This window comes from Rattus norvegicus, chromosome 1, assembly GCF_021556685.1.
Source record: "Rattus norvegicus strain SHRSP/BbbUtx chromosome 1, alternate assembly SHRSP_T2T, whole genome shotgun sequence".
NCBI classification, from domain to species: Eukaryota; Metazoa; Chordata; class Mammalia; order Rodentia; family Muridae; genus Rattus; species Rattus norvegicus.
This window is the reverse complement of record NC_141534.1, coordinates 176,319,908-176,343,201: the sequence shown is the minus strand read 5'-3', so window position 1 is coordinate 176,343,201 and position 23,294 is coordinate 176,319,908. Positions and strand designations below refer to the sequence as shown.

Here is a 23,294-nt window from a genome sequence, read left to right as displayed (position 1 = left end):
GGCCAGGGATGTGGGCAGGGGTGGGCAGTGTTGGTGGTCTCTTCTGCTCTGCAGCCTCAGGAGTGCCCACCTGACCAGGCGGTGAGGTCTCTCTCCCATGGGGTTTGGGAGCAGAGAGCTGCTGCGGGCCGAGATCCGCGGGTTTGAGACTCCTGGTTAAACACCGGAAGTGCCCGGTCCTAGAGGAATTTTGCCTCCGTGTGTCCTGAGTTCACCAGGCAGGTCTCTTGCAGCAGAAAAGTTGGTCTTACCTGTGGTCCCAAGGCTCAAGTTTGCTTGTGGGGTGCTGCCTACGAGCTCTCTGTGGCAGCAGCAACCAGGAAGATCTCTTTCTTTTCCTTTTAAGGTGCTTAGGGAAACTCAATTCATCACTACAAGGAAGTATTTATTCTCTTTTAATTCCTAAACATTTACCTGGTATTTTCCATTTTCCCAGAGAATCTTGAGTGTGTAATATCTTTCCAATGGCAGCCTTTGCACAGAACCTGGTCTTCAGTTGCTGAACATGACTGCACAGAGATGCTCTTTTGTTTCTGATGACTGTGGACAGTTGTTCTCTAATAATAGCTACTTCATTTTGGAAGACCGTATGTCTCTTAGAGCAAGACAGTGTAGCGCCCACTGGAGCCTCAGTCGTCTAACTGTTCTTCATGGATGATGATTTCATTTGTCAGAAAATCAATTTCTTGGAGACTCACTGAACATGACCATTTTGTGTGGTATATAACACACACACACACACACACACACACACACACACACACACCAACGTTAAGCAAATTTGAAGAAATAGTATCCTATGGCTAATGTTATACTCTTGAATTTCTATTTAATTTTAAACCATAGGCCCCACAAATAACCTAGTGTTCATAAGACACTACAGTGTGGTTCTTTATATTCTAGATACTTGGGTGTAGTTTGAACCCTTTGTAGATTCTAAGGAAGGTACTACATTTCTCTGCAGAGAAAAGTGGGTCTACACACTTATATATATTTTTAGAAGAGTCACAGTTTCTAGGCACAAACATAGTTCCCTAGTTCTAAAGCTTCTCTCCTTAGAATTATCTTGCTTTGCTGACATATTTCACTCAGCATGCTTGGACAAATATCATCAACTGCACAGCAGATATTCTGCTCTTCGTCTTGCTAAGTAGAATTGATAAAAGTTTGCTAGAAAAAGCATGTAATAAATAAAACCCATAAATAAAGTCATTAATGAAACAGTAAAGTAAATACAACCTCCTCTTGTGTATCAGGATTAAAAGTCTTGAGAGGTAGGGGGTGGCAAGATGGCTCAGCAGGTGACAGAGTAGCTGCCAAGCCTGATAATTTGAGTTTGAACCCTGAACCCACATGGTGAAAGGTGAGAAAGGAACCCCAAAGGTCGATAGGGCTTAGACCCCTACATGTTTGCTGTGGTGTCCACATGCACACATGAGGTAAGGCAATGACTGTTAGGCTGCCATTGTCAGTTCTTCGTTCTTCCCTGTGGGGTAGTTGTGTTTACTCAGCATATGGACTGGGAGAAATGGATTGGCTTCTGGTGTGTGAGGAGCCATTGTCCTTCACAGAGCTGGCCCAGTCCTTAGCAAGTTAGTCCATTAGCAGCAGCTGAAGCTTTGGCCACTTCCGTTTCTGGTAGAGGGACTCATTTTCCTACGTTACCTTGCCCCACTTTTCTGTACAAATGCCATTTGGTAGTGAGACCCAAGCCACAGCCTTGTTGGAAGGGTTTAGAATATTCTTTTTGCTGTAAACTCCAGCATTTCCTCCTTTTGCCCCATTGTGTTTTTTTATATTTATTTCCATAAATACTAATTAAATTCTTTCTGTGAGTCAGGCTTTGTTCATGTGGGGAACACACTGCACTGATGGAACAGGCTCCCATGTCTGACTATGTGCAGTTGGCCCTCATTCTTCTAGGTCCTTCCTCTAGCAGTGCCTCGCTATCCCTGTACCACCAGTGCCCTCAGCAGCAACCCTGCTATTGTTTCTGATTCTCCTAGGTTTCAATGTTAATTGTTTCTTATCCACCTTTGAAATGATCACCTGCAGTTTTTCTTCTGCCCTGGACAACAACTCCAAACATAAATTTTCTTGTGTAATTTTTCTTTTGCTTGGAACAACCAATTTTTTTCTTCTTAAGTAATCATGTAAATATGTAAATCATAAAGTACAATTTATGTTGCTGATATGTTTGGGCCACTGTTTTGGAACTAACATCATGGGAAAATAGCATTAATGTGCAAAAATCACCCCAAAATTTAGACTTAGGATCTTTGAAAGATGTCTTAATAATGGGGACAATTTCAATAGATAAAATATAGGCTCATGCATTCAAAATGCTATTAGTGATCTTTCAAGAGCAGACATCAATCTCGGAAATCTTGTGTACAAACATGACAAAATTGGTCTGTCTTATACTTTGATAAAATCACAAAGTGGTTTTATTTTCCCTACATTTTTATGAATGTGTAACATTTGCATATTATTACAATAACTTGCACAGTCATTGAAACAAAAGCTATATGTTGTTAATGGTGCAGTTAAAAATGGATGCAGTACTTCCCTATTTTGTGGGAGTTTCCAACCATCTTTAGAAAATAAAGCCTTAAACCTTGTATATTTTGCAGTTGGCTCAGTGAGTATTCACTCTACATGCTGTCAGCCACCATTCTCAATGGGGACACCTTTAATTTATGGCAACCTTCTCTATGGATGTGGGCAGCCTTACACCCTCTTTAACACAGTGGTTATTGCCAAAACCGAGCATAGATTCTAGATGAAAGTTACCTTATGTCTAAACTTTAACCATTAGAATTTTGTGTGTGTGTGTGTGTGTGTGTATGTGTGTGTGTGTGTGTGTGTGTGTGTGTGTAAGGAATAAGTGTGGAGGCTGAGGCAAGGGATGATAGCTTTCTTTTTGGTGAAGGCCAGATGGTAAACACTCTAGGTTCTGTGGACTGTTCAGTCTCTGTTGTATCTGCTTTACCACTGTAGAGTAAAGGTTGGCATAGGCATGAATGAGCATAGCCCTGTAACTTAAAACTTGTTTGTAAGCATGGGCCAGACTTGGCTCCTGGACCATAGTCTGTGAACTCTTGGTTTAATTCTTGGAGTAAACCACTGTTACTCAAAGCATCTTCTAAGAACAGTGTTAGCAAAATTACTCATATGCTTACAAATATAGATTCTTGTTCCACACGTTACAATTTCAGAATCTGGGAGTGAACTCTAGGGCTCTTTATGTTTTTTACTAGCTGATGAGATGCTGCTGGTGCCTAGTAAAGTTAGAGAGGGCATTGTTTTTCTACTGTTGAAACCTACACAATTAAGCTGGGAAACTGCTTACAGTTGATCTTGAATCATTTTCCTATCTAAGTTTTCTGTGGGTCACAGAAAAATCATCAGATTCTACTACAAAAGCCTACATTCAACAAAACTGGAAAATCTGGATGAAATGGACAATTTTCTAGATAGATACCAAGTACCAAAGTTAAATCACGATCAGCTAAACCATCTAAACAGTCCATGACCCCTAAAGAAATAGAAGCAGTCATTAAAAGTCTCCCAACCAAAAACAGCCCAGAACTAGATGGATTTAGTGCAGAATTCTATCAGATTTTCAAAGACCTAATACCAACACTGTCCAAACTATTCTACAAAATAGAAATGGAAGGAGCACTACCAAATTCCTTCTATGAAGCCACAATTACTCTTATACCTAAACCACACAAAGACCCAACAAAGAAAGAGAACTTAAGACCACTTTCCCTTATGAACATTGATACAAAAATCCTCAATAAAATTCTCACAAACCGAATCCAAGAACACATCAAAATGATCATCCATCATGATCAAGTAGGTATTCAGGGATGGCTCAATATACGGAAACCCATCAACGTAATCCACTATATAAACAAACTCAAAGGGAAAAATCATGGTCATTTCATTAGATGCTGAGAAAGCATTTGACAAAATTCAACACCCCTTCATGGTAAAAGTCTGGGAAAGATTAGGAATTCAAGGCCCATACCTAAACACAGCAAATGCAATATACATCAAACCAGTAGCCAACATCAAACTAAATGGAGAGAAACTTGAAGCAATCCCACTAAAATCAGGGACTAGACAAGGCTGCCCACTCTCTCCCTACTTATTCAATATAGTACTCGAAGTCCTAGCCAGAGCAATCAGACAGCAAAAGGAGGTCAAAGGGATACAAATTGGAAAGGAAGAATTCAAAATATCACTATTTTCGGATGATATGATAGTGTACTTAAGTCGTAAGCCTCTTTTAAGCAGCAGTTGTATCTGGAACACAATTCCAAGTGTTGCTCTTTTTAAATTGTTTTAATTTTTTCTATCTGTGTGTATCACTTCCCTTCACCCTCTTTAATCTTTTAGACATTTTGTTCTCAGTATTCTTTTATCAGAATAAAGAAGAAAAAATGTTTCCAAAGAATCAGTCTTCAGGTTTGTTCATGCTACCTTCTGAGGCTTGTAAGTTCACTAGGGGAGTTTTGCCTCTATTCATTGTACTTTCTGCTATTGAATCATTCTCATCCCATTGCCAGAGATGAACACTAGGCTAATTGTGGTTTTCAGCTTTCTTTACCGGAAATGTTTTTGAAGTGGTAAGCTTCCCCTGGGGATAGCTCATACTTGTCACACTTAGAAACACATTCTTCATTGACTTTTTCAGCATTGATAATTTTGATTTCAATTTTAATTTTATTTTTATCAGAACATTTTGGAAAGTATTCCTAGGTTTTCAAATAGTAAATCTTACTTTTTTCTTGGGAGTGATGATTGGGGTCTTCCAACTTTTGAGCAAGTAAAACTCCCTTGCATTTATCTACTATCATACAAAAGTTAAATTCCAATTATTTTCCTATCAAGACTTTCTTTTCTTTCCTTACTAGTAAATTTCATTTTGCTTTGGAAGACTTTGACTTTCCTGGTTCCCCACCATGTGACTTTTGAGTATTTTTGCACTTACTGTTTTTCTATGCCTGATCTTAATACTTAAGAGCTGTTCCCTAACATCCAAGTGTAAAGAAAGTGAACTTTTGTTTCAGTCTATGAACATTTTTTTCCACACTTGAAACTAGTATGTAAATATTTTTGTTCCATTTCCAGGCACCGTGGGGTGTTTCCCATGTTCTTGTTGCTACGGTGCAGAGTCTCTCTTCAGCTCTAGGCAAAGAGGACTTAGCACACTTTTCAGCCCCACTCTCACCAGTTTTCTGTGGCCAGGGAGAGCAGCATGTCCACAGAGAGTCTCCCAGCTCTGCCACTCTTCTTGATTAATGTACTAGCTTACCCCCTTGCCATTATAACAAATTACCACAAACTTAAATCAATAGGAACTTATTATCATACAGTTCTGGAGGTCAGAAATCTGAAATCAATTTTATTGGGCTAAAGACAAGGTGTCAGCAAGGTCCAGGTTCCTTCTGGAGGCTCTCCGGACAAATCAACTGCCTTAGCTTTTGCATCTTCTGAAACTACATAATTGCTGAGGCCACAGCCTCTTTCTAGATCTTTGACAGGTCTGCCCCTGTATCACTCCGACACTGTTGTCATATCTCCTACTGTTCTCCTACATAACTTCTTCTAAGGACCCCTATGTTTCCCCAGGACATTCCTAGACCCTCTAGACTCAAGGATAACCATCTTGTGATTTGCAATGCAATCCAATCACCAAAATTCACACTCCCAGGTTTTGGGGACTAGAGCATGGATATTTCGAGTGAGGTCCATTGTTTCACCATAAGGAATCACAAATCTCTCAAGTCCAAGATTTTTCTAGGAAGCTTTAGTATCGAATTTTAGCCGTGGCTCTTTGCCACTGATGCCCTAGCTATACTTTGGTTTAGGAAAAGTCCCATTCATGCTTCCTCTGATGCCATACATAAGAGCAGATACAATGTCTGCTCACATTCTCCAGGTCCTGTCTGCCTATGGGCTCCAGAAACTAAGAGAAATAATTAGATTAAAATTAGGCAGAAAGGCCACACTTAATTTTCCAGTGGTCATTTTCCTGGAATTTTTCTCTCTACACAGTAAGTTAGTATTTACTGAATCAAAGACATTTTGTTCAAAGTAATTTGAAGCTTCAGCAGAAAATTAAGTTTGTTAGCTAAGAATAAGAACTCTGGATAGAGACTATTGGTGTTCAAATCCTAGTTTATTTTCTACTAGCAGTGACTTTGGGCAAGTCACATAGCCACAGTGACTTAATTTCCTTATCTAAATAATGGGGGATAATGATATTAATCCCAAAAGGCATTATAAACATTTTTTTTGGTTCTTTTTTTCAGAGCTGGGGACCGAACCCAGGGCCTTGCGCTTCCTAGGCAAGTGCTTTACCACTGAGCTAAATCCCCAACCCTCATTATAAACATTATAGTAGACATTTTTTCTTTTTATTTCTTTTCTTTTATTCTTGTGGTCTAGCTTAGATCTTTTCTTATTATTAGTAATCATTTTATTCATTTACATTTCAAATGATATCCCCCTCCACAACCTCCCCATCTTTTCCCCCCTCTCCCACCTTCCCTTTGCCTCTATGAAGGTGCTCCTCTACCTACTCACTCACTCACTCACTCACTCACTCACTCACTCACTCACTCACTCACTCACTCCTACCTCACCACATTAGAGTCCCTCTACACTGGGGCATCAAGCCTCCACACGACCAAGGGCCTCCCCTTCCATTGATGCCAGATAAGGCCATCCTCTGCTACATCTGCGTCTAGAGTCATGGGTCTCTCCACGTTTAGTCTCCGGGAGCACTGGGTGGCTCAGTTAGTTGATCTTGTTCTTCCTATGGGGTTGTAACCCCCTTCAGCCCCTTCTGTCCTTCCCCTCGCTCTTCTTATGGGCTCAGGCTGATGGTTGGCTGTGAGTATCTGCATCTGTATTAGTCAGGTGCTGGCAGAACCTCTCAGGGAACAGCCATACCAGGCTCTTGTCAGCAAGTGCTTCTTGGGCAGGGCCCCTGTGTACCATGGTGCGCTGTGCCTGGGGATTAGAAGATGACTTGAGAGAACTGACTCTCCCTTTATGTTATATGAGCCCTGGGGACTGAACTCAAGTCCTGAGGTTTGACAGCAGGCACTTTTACCCCTCAAAGCCATCCTACTCCTGGCCAAGATTACATATAATGAAGATCCAGACAGCTGTCAGGTATTTATTATTTCTATAAATAGACTAAAATGGGGTTATGTTCAAAAGTTTCAGAGTTTCTTCCCACATGTTTTTGAGTGTGGGATAGAGTCAGCATCTCACTGGCCTCAAATTCATGTTCCTTTTGATTTAGCTTCCCAAATGCTGTGATTACAGGCATATACCACAACGCCTACCTTGTGCTTATCTACTGCTCTGCATACAGCCATATCGCAGAACTTCATTGATCTGTGTTCTGCCCACCTCAGGGCATGGCTGCTTGGGGAGGTGGGGGTGGTGAAACTCAGGGAGTTTGACTGTGCTTATCTCACTGGACTGGTGCTAGGTGGGCTTCAGGGAAGCGCTGAGACGCTGCTTGCTCTGGGGGTGGGGAAGCACAGTCTGAGATGTGGGAAAGCTGGAGCTGTTTTGGGGGTCCCCTGGGTCTCTGATGAGGCCAGGGCTGTGGGGTTCTTAGACTCTTGGACATCCAGGTACCCCTGGGAGTCTCCGAAGAGCAGAGAATGGAATCAGGCATGCAGGCTGGAGACTGGCATCTAGTCAGGGAGGTGTGTGTGTGTGTGTGTGTAGGCGATTGTCGTAAGCTTGGCAGCAGTTGTTTAAGAGCTGAGCAGCCGTCTACGAGAGAATTAAACTAAGGTTCTGTAGGCAAAGGCCTTTTCCACCTTTCCCATGGTGTTGGTGGATGATAGAGACAGTCCATCTTTTCTATATTGTTTATTGGTTGTTCATCGCAGAAAATGGGTGTATATCTACTTCTCAGGGTCTGACCCAAGATTAAATACCTTTTGCAGGGAGGAATGTCTGGGAAGAGCTTGTTGGCTAAGCCCTCAGGGCCTCTAGGTACCTCATTAGCACGAAGAACTCTGTTCTGGGCCTACTTGATCACAAGTCATGTTTCCTTATATGGGGAGTGTGGCACATGTTCCAGGCCAGGAATCTGGCAAGGAGTGAGGAGTCACTTAAATCTCAGGTGTGTGCCCACTGAGTCTCCAGGTCTCAAGCCCGCTCTACCTTACCAAGCTTCCTGGCATGGTTTTACTGTTGCACAGAACTTCCTAGAGATGTTTTGAGTTGAATCAAATATTTATCATAGGGTAACTCACAGTGACATGACCAAATAGATCAGATAGATGCCTTATTCATTATCCTGTGATGGACTTAGGTGCTGCGTCCAGCTTGGCCATGTAGGGGATGGTGTGATGTGGTTCCCGCCCCTGGAATAGAGCCAGCAGGGCATGGGCCTCCCTAAGTGTTGATGGTTGCTGTGGGTGTAAGGTTATATATATATATATTTTATTTCCTTCAGGAAATATTCTCTCCGCCAAGATTAATGATTCCATAACAGCAGGAATCCAGGAGTCAAGGGTGCATCATGTCTCAGCAAAATTGTAAATGCTGAGACCTTCAGGACAGCCCTTAAAGCTATGGGTAGAACTATGAAAACAAAACTGTGAGTTCAAAAATATATAATTTCAACTATGCAAAATGTAAGGATGCAATATGAATTGTATAAGGAGCTTCACAGATCTAAAAGAACAGAGGCAGCTGCACTATGGGCCAGCTTGTTAGAAAGATGCTAAGGAGGGAGCTAAAGAGATTTAGGGAGTGGTGATCGCAAGGCAGGATCTCATTCAGCTAAGTTTTTGTTTGTTTGCACTTACAAAGGCTGGTAGATTCCCAGGTTCAAGGTCAGCCTGGGACAGAGGGAGTTTATGTCCAGTCCCAGGCATGCTAGCAATGGTTATTTTAGGGCAGAGTCCTACCCCACTAGCTTATTGTTTGTGCTTAACAAAGGCAGGCAGAGCTCTGAATTCTTTTGCAGTGTTAAAAATATATATGCTTATTGTCTCTAAGAATCAAGAGGCTGGGGTCATGGGATATGATTCATGGGATAATCAGAAGGGAACCTGGGGTAATGACTGAATTGATATGTAAATAAAAGTCTGCCATTTTGATATGCAAGAGATGAGATATCCAGAGAGTTTTTAGAATAGCAAGAAAAAGCTGTCTGGAGCAGAGCATAGGTTGTCAGCTTGTAACCCACTATTTGACTTCGAGTCATTCTTTTGCAGTTCCCAGGCACCCCTTCCTCAGAACCTCGGTCCAAGCTGAGGCTGGTCCTTGGCACTTAGGTTTTAGGCTCTGGCTTTAGTCATGAAGGTTCATAAATATAACCTGGGATAGTCTAGATTCAAGTTTGTAGATAAATATAATACCAAGCTCATAAGAAACTCATGTGTAAGATATACTAGTACTTGGTATGCTTTAACTCATACCTCCTTGCTTCTTTCACCCCAATATTATATTATTTTTTCTGATTTGTCTATTTTGGATTCTTTATATAAGTTGTATCATATATCTTTATCCTGTGCTTAAACATCTATGGAGATATTCATGTGATTGTGATTTTTTTTTTTTTTCTGGAGCTGGGGACCGAACCCAGGGCCTTGCCCTTGCTAGGCAAGTGCTCTACCCCTGAGCTAAATCCCCAACCCCGTGATTGTGATTTTTACCCTTACTCTTGTTAAATGTACTTTATCATGTAAGTTGATTTTTATTTAATTATTTATTTCTATGATTTGTGTGTGTAGGTGCTGTTGAAGGCTAGAGGCATTGGATGCCCTGGAGCTAGAATTAGAAGGAAACTATGAGTTGCTGGGAATCAAACTTGTGTCCTTTGCAAGAGCAGTACACATTCTCAACAACTGAGCTGTCTCTCCAGCCTAGTGTTACTCCTTTAATGTACGCTTGAATTTTGTAGTTGAGTTTTTGTACCTATTTTTATCTGGGTATTGGCGTACAGTGGTGTATTTGGCTTTATTATCAGAATAATGTTGCCTTCCTCAAATGGGTTTGGAAGTTTCCCTTTCTCTATACTTCTGAAATGTTAGAAAGAAGCTGAAATTAATGATTTAAACATTTGGTAGAATTCTCCATGAAGCCTGATTCTGATTCTGACCTTTTGTTGTTCAGAAGGTGACTTTCTAGTGGTCAGTGACCCATCTTCTCAGTAGTGTTAGTTTTGACTTTTTCCCCCTCAGTATTTAGAATTGTTAAGTTTCATGTTACTAATAATTTCCCCATTTCTTCTGAGAGTCTTGTTTGTTGGCATGTAATATTCGCTCTGGCCTTTAGTCTTCTCTTCATTTCAGTGGCATTCTGATTTTATTTAAATGTTCATTTTTCCTAGTTTATTAAAAGTCAAATCTCTTTATTCGCCTTTCTTGGTTTCTTTTGTTTTCTTTTTGATTCAGTCTGGATGCATTTTGGAAAAATTTGTCCTGTGTGTGTGTGTGTGTGTGTGTGTGTGTGTGTGTGTGTGTGTGTGTGTGTGAGAGAGAGAGAGAGAGAGAGAGAGAGAGAGAGAGAGAGAGAGAAGAGACAGAGAGAAAGTGGGTTCACACATACTGTGGTATGTATGTGAATGTTAGAGGACAACTTTATGGAGTGAGTTCTCTTCATGGCTTCTGGGGATCAAGCTTAAGATGTCAGGATTAGGTGTCAAGTGCCTTTGCCCACCGAGACATCTCAATGTCCCTGGATGAACTTTTTCAATAGATCGATCTTCTAATTACAACTCCTCTGAGTTTCTCTGGCTGTTAGGCTGATTCCTTTTTAGTGTTTGCAGTTGAAGTTCTCAGATTCTGTATTCTTTTGTGAACTAAGGTTTCTAGAAGGAAAAAAGCCACACCCGAGTTCAAGGTTACATTATACTGATAGAACTTGAGGATTGTAGAGGGTTAGAATTTTGTAAATCCAGAACAAAAAATTATTTTTCGTTATTTATAGTTCCCTTAATAGCCGTCCATTGCTTACCTTACCTTTTGCTTTACTTAAGGCCTTGCGACTCTCATGCAAAGCCTTTGGAATGCATTGTTGGACCACTTAGCTCTTCCTGCCCTGAACCAGCAAGGCTCTCAGCTATGTAAGAGACCTGAAGCAGAGACTTCCTGCCTGCCTGGAGTTCCTGCCAGTGTCCTTGGAAAACTCTCTTGACTTACGACCTTCTCTCATTCTATAACTATAAAATCTTCAGAAAACTGTTTCCATATTGGAACATGATATTTGGGGCAGGTTGAATGTGTTCCTGGGCCACTGTTAATCATTTTTATTGAATAATTATTCCATATTCCTTTGAAATAAGAACAGTGTTTTGCATTAATATCATTTTTGCTAATTTTTGCATTTGTTTTATTACTTAACCAAATTTTTCTTCTTTTTATCTCCTTGACTCAAGGTCTGCTTCATAATTTAATGTCTGAAGTCTCAGTTGAGTTTATATTCTAGGTTTTATTCTTGTTTGATTTTGTACTTTGTTTCTTATTTTAATGTCAGTTGTGTGTCAGATATATTTTTCAAAATTGAAGAAACAATCTGAGGTCATGTTCCTCTAGAGGAGGATCATATTTATTTTTTCTGTCACCTGGGGACACTACAAATCCAGGATCAATTTTATGGACCGAGAGAATTTGATGCCTACTGCTGTAGGTTGTAAATCCTTCTGAGTTCTACCTCAGTGTGGTAGGGCTTCTCGGAGTTTTCAGCCTTCATAGGCTTTAGCCTGCATTTAATCCCAGGAGAATATCAGACCACAGGTCTCCCAGCTATGTCATCAGAAAGTCACAGTGCTCTCCTTCCTGGACTGCCATTTTTTCCCACTTGTGGCCTAGTGACTGTCTTTTCCTGCTAGCTCCTGCATGCCTTCACAGCTTTCCTCCTGGGTCGCCTTTTTAGTAGCTTTCAGCACACTGATTAGTCTGAATTACATTGAAATGCACCACCCAAGTGTTACTGTCTTTGTGAAATATTTTGATATGCCCTCCTGATCAAATTAATCACTCTCCCACAGTCTTATGGGAATTATATAGCATTTATTACAAGTGATGTGCATGTTGTATTTCATGTACACTTCCTCTTTTCTCCTGCCCCTGCAAACAATTTTTCAAGACTGTGGTCTTCTTAGTTAAATTTCATATTACAAAGGATATTCCAAACCCTTTTTAGGGGGCTTTCAAGTCATGAGGCCATTATTTTACTTTACAGTTAATTTCACATTTTCAAATAGAACCTATAGATCTGTTTTAATACAATGTTTACAACTCGGTTTCCCCACTCCCACCCAGCCTGTTTTTATTGATGGGTAAGTGTCTGAGTTAGCCCACAAAGAAAATTTAATGTACCATTGAACTAAAATGAAATGTTAAAAAGTTGTGCAAAACGTGGTCGTAGTGATTATAATAATTTATAAAAAGAAGCATCACAGCTAAAATAAAATTTAAAAATCCTGAGTATCTTTGATTTTAAAAAGGTAATCATGATTTCAGAATGCAGAATAAACTAAATGGAGATGTCATCAGGACTTTGAGGGATATCTTGGGTCTACAGACACTTGTAAAGGCTGATAACACTGTCTCTATTGAAATGTGATCCTAGAGAGACTACCAACTCCATCTCGGTTGGCAGTGTAAGCAGCACTATAGATAAGTTGGCACTCAGGAATAGTGACTTATTGTGACCACAAACAAATATATCCGAGGGAGTGCTTCATGTGTAATGTATCTGATGTAAGATGCAGGTATGTATGGGCAGGTGCCCTTGGAAGTTAGAAGACAGTGTCAGATGATCTGGATCTGGAGTTACAGTTAGTTTTGATATGGTCTAATGCAGTGTTCTCTGGAATAGCAGCAAGCACTTTATCAGTTTAGTTACCTCTCCAGGTCCTGTTTGGCAAGTACCTTTTATGTTAGATGGAAGGCTATAGATTTAAAAACCAGAAGATCAAGGAACTTTAAGTGAGCATCCAACAACATTCTGAATGTTTGCCTGACTCCACAGCACACTACCTGCAGGCCCTTTGTGGCTATTCATCCCAGGCATGCAGGGATGGATTAATATACAGAAAACCATCAGCGTAATCCACTATATAAACAAACTGAAAGATAAAAACCACATGATCATTTCATCAGATACTGAGAACGCATTTGACAAAATTCAACATCCCGTCATGATAAAAGTCCTGGAAATAACAGGAATTCAAGGCCCATACCTAAACATAGTGAAAGCCATATACAGCAAACAAGTAGCTAATATTAAACTAAATGGAGAGAAACTAGAAGCAATCCCACTAAAATCAGAGACTAGACAAGGCTGCCCACTCTCTCCCTACTAATTCAACATAGTTCTTGAAGTTCTAACCAGAGCAATCAGACAACAAAAGGAGATCAAAGGAATACAGATTGGAAAAGAAGAGGTCAAAATATCACTATTTGCAAATGATATGATAGTATATTTAAGTGATCCCAAAAGTTCCACCAGAGAACTACTGAACCTGACAAACACCTTCAGCAAAGTGGCTGGGTATAAAATTAACTCAAACAAATTAGTAGCCTTCCTCTATCCAAAGGATAAACAGGCTGAGAAAGAAATTAGGGAAACGACACCCTTCACAATAGTCACAAATAATATCAAATACCTTGGTGTGACTGTAACCAAGAGAGTGAAAGATCTGTATGACAAGAACGTCAAGTCTCTGAAGAAAGAAATTGAAGATCTCAAGATGGAAAGATCTCCCATGCTCATGGATTGGCAAGATTAATATTGTAAAAATGGCCGTCTGGCCGAAAGCAATTTACAGATTCAATGCAATCCCCTAAAAATTCCAACTTAATTCTTCATTGAGTTAGAAAGAGCAATTTGCAAATTCATTTAGAATAACAAAAAACCTAGCATAGCAAAAATGATTCTCAACAATAAAAGAACTTCTGGGGGAATCACCATCCCTGACCTCAAGCAGTATTACAGAGCAAAAGTGATAAAAACTATATGGTATTGGTACAGAGACAGGCAGGTAGATCAATGGAATAGAATTGAAGACACAGAGATGAACCCACATACCTATGGTCACTTGATCTTTGACAAAGGAGCTAACACCATCCAGTGGAAAAAAGACAGCATTTTCAGCAAATGGTGCTGATAAAACTGGAGGTCAGCATGTAGAAGAATGCAAATCGATCCATTCTTATCTCTGTGTACAAAGCTTAAGTCCAAGTGGATCAAAGACCTCCACATAAAACCAGATACACTGATACTAGTAGAAGAGAAAGTGGGGAAGAGCCTAAACCCATGGGCACTGGGGAAAATTTCCTGAACAGAACACCAATGACTTATGCTCTGAGATCAAGAATTGACAAATGGGAACTCATAAAACTGAAAAGCTTCTGTAAGGCAAAGGACACTGTCATTAGGACAAAATGGTAACCAACAGATTGGGAGAAGATCTTTACCAATCCTATATTTGATAGAGGGCTAATATCCAAAATATACAAAGAACTCAAGAAGTTAGATGACAGGGAGACAAATAACCCTATTTAAAAATGGGGTGCAAGACAGATAGAGCAGAGGAATAGAACTGAAGACCCAGAAATGAACCCACACATCTATGGTAACTTGATTTTTGACAAAGGAGCTAAAACCATCCAATGGAAAAAAATTTTCAGCAAATGGTGCTGGTTCTACTGGAGGTCAGCATGTAGAAGAATGCAGATCGATCCATGCTTATCACCCTGTACAAAGCTTAAGTCCAAGTGGATCAAGGACCTCCACATCAAACCAGACACACTCAAACTAATAGAAGAAAAATAGGGAAGCATCTGGAACACATGGGCACTGGAGAAAATTTTCTGAACAAAACACCAATGGCTTATGCTCTAAGATCAAGAATTGACAAATGGGATCTCATCAAACTGCAAAGCTTCTGTAAGGCAAAGGACACTGTGGTTAGGACAAAACGGCAACCAACAGATTGGGAAAAGATCTTTACCAATCCTACAACTGATAGAGGGCTTATATCCAAAATATACAAAGAACTTATGAAGTTAGACTGCAGGGAGACAAATAACCCTATTAAAAATGGGGTTCAGAGCTAAACAAAGAATTGACAGCTGAGGAATGCCGAATGGCTGAGAAACACCTAAAGAAATGTTCAACATCTTTAGTCATAAGGGAAATGCAAATCAAAACAACCCTGAGATTTCACCTCACACCAGTGAGAATAGCTAAGATCAAAAACTCAGGTGACAGCAAATGCTGGCAAGGATGTGGAGAAAGAGAAACACTCCTCCATTGTTGGTGGGATTGCAGACTGGTACAACCATTCTGGAAATCAGTCTTGAGGTTCCTCAGAAAATTGGACATTGAACTACCTGAGGACCCAGCTATACCTCTCTTGGGCATATACCCAAAAGATGTCCCAACATATAACAAAGACACATGCTCCACTATGTTCATCGCAGCCTTATTTATAATAGCCAGAAGCTGGAAAGAACCCAGATGCCCTTCAACAGAGGAATGGATACAGAAAATGTAGTACATCTACACAATGGAATATTACTCAGCTATTAAAAACAATGACTTTATGAAATTCATAGGCAAATGGATGGAACTGGAAAATATCATCCTGAGTGAGCTAACCCAATCACAGAAAAACACACATGGTATGCACTCAATGATAAGTGGCTATTAGCCCAAGTGCTTGAATTACCCTAGATGCACAGAACACATGAAACTCAAGAAGGATGACCAAAATGCGAATGCTTCACTCCATCTTTAAAAGGGGAACAAGAATACCCTTGGCAGGTAATAGGGAGGCAAAGTTTAGAACAGAGGCAGAAGGAACACCCATTCAGAGCCTGCCCCACATGTGGCCCATACATATACAGCCACCAAACTAGATAAGATGGATGAAGCAAAGAAGTGGAGGCTGACAGGAACCGGATGTAGATCTCTTCTGAGAGACACAGCCAGAATACAGCAAATACATAGGCGAATGCCAGCAGCGAACCACTGAACTGAGAACAGGACCCCCGTTGAAGGAATCAGAGAAAGGACTGGAAGAGCTTGAAGGGGCTCGAGACCCTATATGAACAACAATGCCAACCAACCAGAGCTTCCAGGGACTAAGCCACTACCCAAAGACTATACATGGACTGACCCTGGACTCCGACCTCATAAGTAGCAATGAATATCCTAGTAAGATCACCAGTGGAAGGGGAAGCCCTTGGTCCTGCCAAGACTGAACCCCCAGTGAACATGATTGTTGGGGGGAGGATGGTAATGGGGCGAGGATGGGGAGGGGAAGCCCATATACAAGGGGAGGGGCAGGGGTTAGGGGGATGTTGGCCCGGAAACCGGGAAGGGGAATAACAATCGAAATGTAAATAAGAAATACTCAAGTTAATAAATATAAAAAAATAAAAAAAGAGTCAATCAGAGAAAAAAATAAAAAATGGGGTTCAGAGCTAAACAAAGATTTCACAGCTAAGGAATGCTGAATGGCTTAGAAGCACCTAAAGAAATGTTCAACATCCTTAGTCATCAGGGAAATGCAAATCAAAACAACCCTGAGATTCCACATCACACCAGTCAGAATGACTAAGATCAAAAATTCAGGTCACAGCAGACGCTGGCGAGGATGTGGAGAAAGAGGAACACTCCTCCATTGCTGGTGGGATTGCAAGCTGGTACAACCACTCTGGAAATCAGTCTGGAGCTTCCTCAGAAAATTGGACATTGAACTACCTGAGGACCCAGCTATAACACTGTGCATATACCCAAAAATGCTTCAACACATAACAAGGGCACATGCTCCACTATGTTCATAGCAGCCTTATTTATAATAGCCAGAAGCTGGAAAGAACCCAGATGCCCTTCAACAGAGGAATAGATACAGACAATGTGGTACATTTGCACAATTAATCAAAACTTCAGCTATTAAAAACAATGACTTCTTGAAATTCTTAGGCAAATGACTGGAACTTGAAAATATCATTCTGAGTGAGGTAATCTAATCACAAAAGACACACATGGTATGTACTCACTGATAAAGTGGCTATTAACCCAAAAGCTTGGAATACCCAAGATACAATTTATAGACTACATGAAATTCAAGAAAAAGGAAGACCAAAGTGTGGATGCTTCAGACCTTCTTAGAAGGGGGAACAAAAATACTCACAGGAGGAAATACGGAGACAAAATGTGGAGCAGAGACTGAAAGGCCATCTGGAGATTGTCCCATATGGGGATCCAGCCCATATACAGCCACCAAATCCAGACAATATTGTAGATGCCAAGAAGTGCATGCTGACAGGAGCCTGATATTGCTATCTACTGAAAGGCTCTGCCAGAGCCTTACAAATACAGAGGCAGATGCTCACAGCCAACCACTGAACTGAGAACAGAATCCCCAATGGAGGAGTTAGAGAAAGGACTGAAGTAGCTGAAGGGTTTGCAACCCCATAAGAAGAACACAATATCGACCAACCAGAGCTCCCAGGGACTAAACCCCCATCCCAAGAGAACACAGGGATGGACCTATGTCTCCTTAGGTGTGACCCCTTAAGAACTTTTAATTTTCACAGTATTGAAAAAAAATCATCTCTTCCTTAGAGAAATGGTAACATGGTACCTACTATGCCTTAGCTTTTGCTTTGGATTGTAGTTATGGGGATGTTGGCCAGGGCTTTTGTATCTGTGCCCTCTATTTCTGTAAGACCAAACATAGATGCTTACATAAAATATATGTCAAACAAGTATGAACTATGAAGAATGCTCATACACACTGCTGTATTAATCTTTGTGTTTTGGAAGAAAGTATTAGTACAAGAAAAACACGAGAAGTCACTAGAAATAAAGGAGGCAAGCTATAGGTTTTGAGCGGAACAAAAGGCTATTTCATTATGAAATGCGTTTGCTATGATGATTAGCTACTCAAGAAAGACTGCTCTTTTACCTTTACCCTCAGGCTTTATTTGAGATAATAGGTGATTCACAAAACAAATGTGCTTATTGCACTCCATATAAGCAGCTTGTTTTGGTAACTTTTGTGGAATTATATTTTATAATTTCTATATTCCCTTATATTGAGGAAACATCAAAATATTGTTCTAGAATAATTGAAATTATGAGAGCATTAAAACATGATCATTATTAGTCTCTGAATCTACTGGAAAGTGTGTATTTAAATTCTACCTCTAAATCTAGGCACAGCGCATGCAACTGTAGTCCTGCCACTAAGGAGGCTGAGTTAGGAGAATAATTTTGAGTTTGAGATCAGCCTGGGCTACATAGTGAGTCCCAGACCAATTTAACTACAGAATGATATCATGTCTCTAAAAATTATGTGTCTTTGTGTTATCTGGATAGACGTTCATGGATCTAAGTGTGGTCTAAAGTGTTGATTCATTACAGATTTTGGAAAGAAGCAATGCTATGTACAGAGTTATAAAAAGAAAGTGATGTAGAATTACATAGATTTTCTTTAAAGTATCTCTTTCTATGTATTTCTCCCAAATGATAAGTTTTAATAGCTAAATAATGATTCTTTAAATGAAAAAAATTTTAAATTTTAATTTAATTTTGTTTGTGTGGACATGTGTGTTGTGTTTGCACACGTGTGGTGTGTGTGTGTGTGTGTGTGTGTGTGTGTGTGTGTGTTGCTGTAGGGGTCTGTCATATGCACAGAGGCCAGATGGGGGATGGTGTCAGTATCTTTTATTGCTCTCCACCTTATCCCTTGAGAATGTTTTTCTTTTCTTAAAATTAGTGTCTTGTACTTGCACATTCATGTTTATTGTTGTATTATTCACATTAACTAAGACATGGAGCCATTCTAGAGGCCTACTCTCAGGTTAATGGATTAAGGATATATGCTTCTCTGTATACAGTCACAAAGGAAAAAGGAGTCATGGTCCAGTGAGATAGCTCTGCAGTAAGGAATGACACTTGCTGCCATGCCCGACCAGAGTCAGCTGCTAAAGACTCACATCTTGAGAACCACCTCTCAGAAGTTATCGTTTGGCCTCCACATTTGCCCATGGCATACTCCCACCTAGTAAATTAATACAAATTTAAAGACAAATAAAAATGAAATGATGGCAAGTTTCAGGAAGATGGATGGAACTGGAAGTCATTATGCTAAGTAAAATTATGTCAGAAAGACACGCACTGCCTGCTTTCTCTCATATGTGGGTCCCAAATCTCAGTGGGAGTCAGGTAAGAGACAAGAGGCTATGGAGGGGAAGACAATACCCAAGGAAGAGGGAGATGGACAAGAAGGCAGAAGGAAGGGCTCCTTAAGGAGGGGAGGCAGATCAGCAGACGAGGTCAGCACCATGGGAAAGGGAAGGTGGATGAATCAGAACAAGATATACATGAAACTGTCATAGTGGAATTTGTTATACTGTATGCTAACTCAAAAAATAATATCAAGATAAAACCAATTTCTTAGAGATCTTTTGATATGCCCATATTTTAAATAATTTTATCCAGCAGCACGAATAAATTACTAACATTACTAACCCATTTCCTATAGGTAGAGGTCCAGCTTCTGCCTCCATGTTACTGTTTGAAACAATAGTTCAGTAAATGTCTCATTCATGAGCATTTCTATAGTATTGATTCCCAGAAGTGGAAGTGCTGGCTATAGGAGAACATTTATAATCTACATAGAAAATTTCATTAATTCTCTACAAATGAATAATTTTCCTTTCATAAGTAGTGAAATGCAACCCTTTTTAACACAGGCAAAAACTAAGACTACCTTTATTGTTTATGCTTGCCTAGAATTGATTCCTCTTTCTCTGTTAATGGTTTCTGTTTTTCTCTAGGGGAACCACCTTTTCCTTGTGAGTTAGAAAGACTCACCTCAGAAGTAGAACATTCAACTCAAACCTTTTTTTTTTTTACTTTTTTTATTTTTTTACTCTTTTTAAAATTTATTTAATACTTAATAATAATTCTTTGGTTTCCGGGCAAACATCCCCCTCCCCCCTCCCCTTCGTTATGGGTGTTCCCCTCCCCACCCTCCCCCCATTGCCGCCCTCCCCCCAACAGTCTAGTTCACTGGGGGTTCAGTCTTAGCAGGACCCAGGGCTTCCCCTTCCACTGGTGCTCTTACTAGGATATTCATTGCTTCCTATGAGGTCAGAGTCCAGGGTCAGTCCATGCATAGTCTTTAGGTAGTGGCTTAGTCCCTGGAAGCTCTGGTTGCTTGGCATTGTTGTACATATGGGGTCTCAAGCCCCTTCAAGCTCTTCCAGTTCTTTCTCTGATTCCTTCAACGGGGGTTCTATTCTCAGTTCAGTGGTTTGCTGCTGGCATTCGCCTCTGTATTTGCTGTATTCTGGCTGTGTCTCTCAGGAGCGATCTACATCCGGCTCCTGTCGGTCTGCACTTCTTTGCTTCATCCATCTTGTCTAATTGGGTGGCTGTATATGTATGGGCCACATGTGGGGCAGACTCTGAATGGGTGTTCCTTCAGTCTCTGTTTTAATCTTTGCCTCTCTCTTCCCTGCCAAGGGTATTCTTGTTCCCCTTTTAGAGAAGGAGTGAAGCATTCACATTTTGATCATCCGTCTTGAGTTTCATTTGTTCTAGGCATCTAGGGTAATTCAAGCATTTGGGCTAATAGCCACTTATCAATGAGTACATACCATGTGTGTCTTTCTGTGATTGGGTTAGCCCACTCAGGATGATATTTTCCAGTTCCAACCATTTGCCTACGAATTTCATAAAGCCGTTGTTTTTGATAGCTGAGTAATATTCCATTGTGTAGATGTACTACATTTTCTGTATCCATTCCTCTGTTGAAGGGCATCTGGGTTCTTTCCAGCTTCTGGCTATTATAAATAAGGCTGCGATGAACATAGTGGAGCACGTGTCTTTTTTATATGTTAGGGCATCTTTTGGGTATATGCCCAAGAGAGGTATAGCTGGATCCTCAGGCAGTTCAATGTCCAATTTTCTGAGAAACCTCCAGACTGATTTCCAGAATGGTTGTACCAGTTTGCAATCCCACCAACAATGGAGGAGTGTCCCTCTTTCTCCACATCCTCGCCAGCATCTGCTGTCACCTGAGTTTTTGATCTTAGCCATTCTCACTGGTGTGAGGTGAAATCTCAGGGTTGTTTTGATTTGCATTTCCCTTATGACTAAAGATGTTGAACATTTCTTTAGGTGTTTCCCAGCCATTCGGCATTCCTCAGCTGTCAATTCTTTGTTTAGCTCCGAACCCCATTTTTTGATAGGGTTATTTGTCTCCCTGCGGTCTAACTTCTTGAGTTCTTTGTATATTTTGGATATACAACTCAAACCTTAATATCGAGTACTGGATCCACTTATCAAAGTGATCAATTCTGAGATAGGCAAGGGCTTGACAAACTGGGTATTTCCTTTATCTTGTTTGAGTGACAGTTTCAGGAAGGCCTGGAAACCCAACTTGACACCATTAAGATGCATCCAATTACACTAGAAAGTCAGCCCAGGAGGGTATAGCTCCAAGGAGCACCCTGGCCTTAAGAGAAATGTTTGCTTCCGTCCTTTCTTCACTTGTGTTCATGCTCTCCTCCCTTCTTCTTGGTGTCTTGGAAGTTACCATTTCTGCTGTCCCATGCTCAGATTATGCATATGCGTGAGTCCTTACATAAGAAGCTGTCCGTCAGCATGGGGTGTGGCTCTTGTTCTGTTCCTTCCTTTAATATCAATCTTGTTGAGACTTATTTCCCACAGGATCCTTGAACCATTCCAACCCTCACCACTTTGCTTATGTTAACATTGGTGAATGTTTAGGAATACCTTAAATTTAAAAAATTTAGGTGGAACTTACATTTCGGATAACTTACCCTTTTAAGTGTGCAATTCTGTGGTTGTATTAATACAACTATCACTATGTTCTAACCAAGCAGGCTTGTACCCATTAACAGTCACTTCCCCTCTGACATGGTTACTGCTCCCCTTGTACCTAGCACAGGTAACTTCAGGGAGCAGAGTGGGGCATGCCACACTGCTGTCCTGCAGTCTTTCATCAACTCTTTGTCCTTGTGGGTTTGCTTACTTATACGTGTACTCATATTGTCTATGGCTGTTTGAAAGGTTTGTACCGATATTAGTGGCTAAATAACATTCTGGTCTATGAGGTTACATTTCGTTGATCTGTTCATCAGCAGGCCGTCCCTGGAGATGGATCTAACGTTCTGGCAGTCACAAACACTGCCACTGTGCACATTCCTGTTTAAGGATATGTGTGAGTAAGATTTCCAGTTCCCCTGCTCCAGGCATGGCATTGCTGAGCCACATGGTATGTTAGACCCCAATTCAATGTAGGATTTACAAATATTTCCTTCAGTTGTTTGAATTAGTTTCTCCCTTTCTAGATAGTGGTCTTCAGAGCACAGATGTTTTAGGTTTTGATAAACCCCATTTATCTATTTCTCCTGTCTGGTTCTTATATGTTTTAAGTGTCAGATCTAAAAAATGGTTGACTAATCAAAAGTTACAAAGATTTACTGAGGGTGGGAAAATGGCTCTGTTGGTAAAGTGCTTGCTCACAAGGGCCTGAGTTTGATGCCCAACACCTATGTTAAACAACAACAACAACAACAACAACAACAACAACAACAACAACAAAACGTCAAGTATAGCGATGTGTGCCTGTAATCCCACCACTGGGGAAGTAGAGGTGGGAAGATCCCTAGAGTTCAATGGCCAGATAGATAGTCTAGCTGAATTAGAAAGTTTCAGTTTCAGAATAAACAATTGTAGAAGACATCCAGTGTCAGCCTTTGCTCTCTCTCTCTCTCTCTCTCTCTCTCTCTCTCTCTCTCTCTCTCTCTTGCACATGCAAGCATGTACACACACAAGCAAGATTTATCACCATATTTATTCTGAAGTTGTGGTTCTTATATTAGGTCTTTGACTTGTTTTGCATTGTAAGTGTGATTTAAGGTTGAGATTCATATTCAGTTGTCTCAGTACTAATTATGTTCTTTCCTTATAGAACTGGTATCATGTTGAAAAGATTCATTACATATGTATAGATATAGTCCTGGAATTTTAGCTCTGTTGATTGGTATGTCTACCCGTGCCAATGATCAGTACCACACTACTGTTTGAATTACTAGGTTATATTTTTCTTTCTTTCTTTCTTTTTTTTTTTTGGAAGAGGTGAGCACCATTGATTCTTTTATCTTAACCTCCCAAGTAATTGGGATTATAGGTGTGCATCACTGGTCCTAGTTTAATTATTATAGTTTTGACATCTTAAA

General features: G+C 40.4%; 1 protein-coding gene across 7 annotated transcripts in view; it reads left to right on the top strand.

Annotated features, from left to right (window-relative positions):
* Stk33 (serine/threonine kinase 33) overlaps nt 1-23,294 on the top strand; it is a 179,627-nt gene that overhangs the window by 54,810 nt on the left and 101,523 nt on the right. For 2 of the 7 annotated variants that reach the window (NM_001432628.1, NM_001432638.1), the window contains 1 exon segment: nt 8,504-8,647. The gene's annotated coding sequence lies outside the window, so the exon portion shown is untranslated. 7 annotated transcript variants of the gene reach the window in all.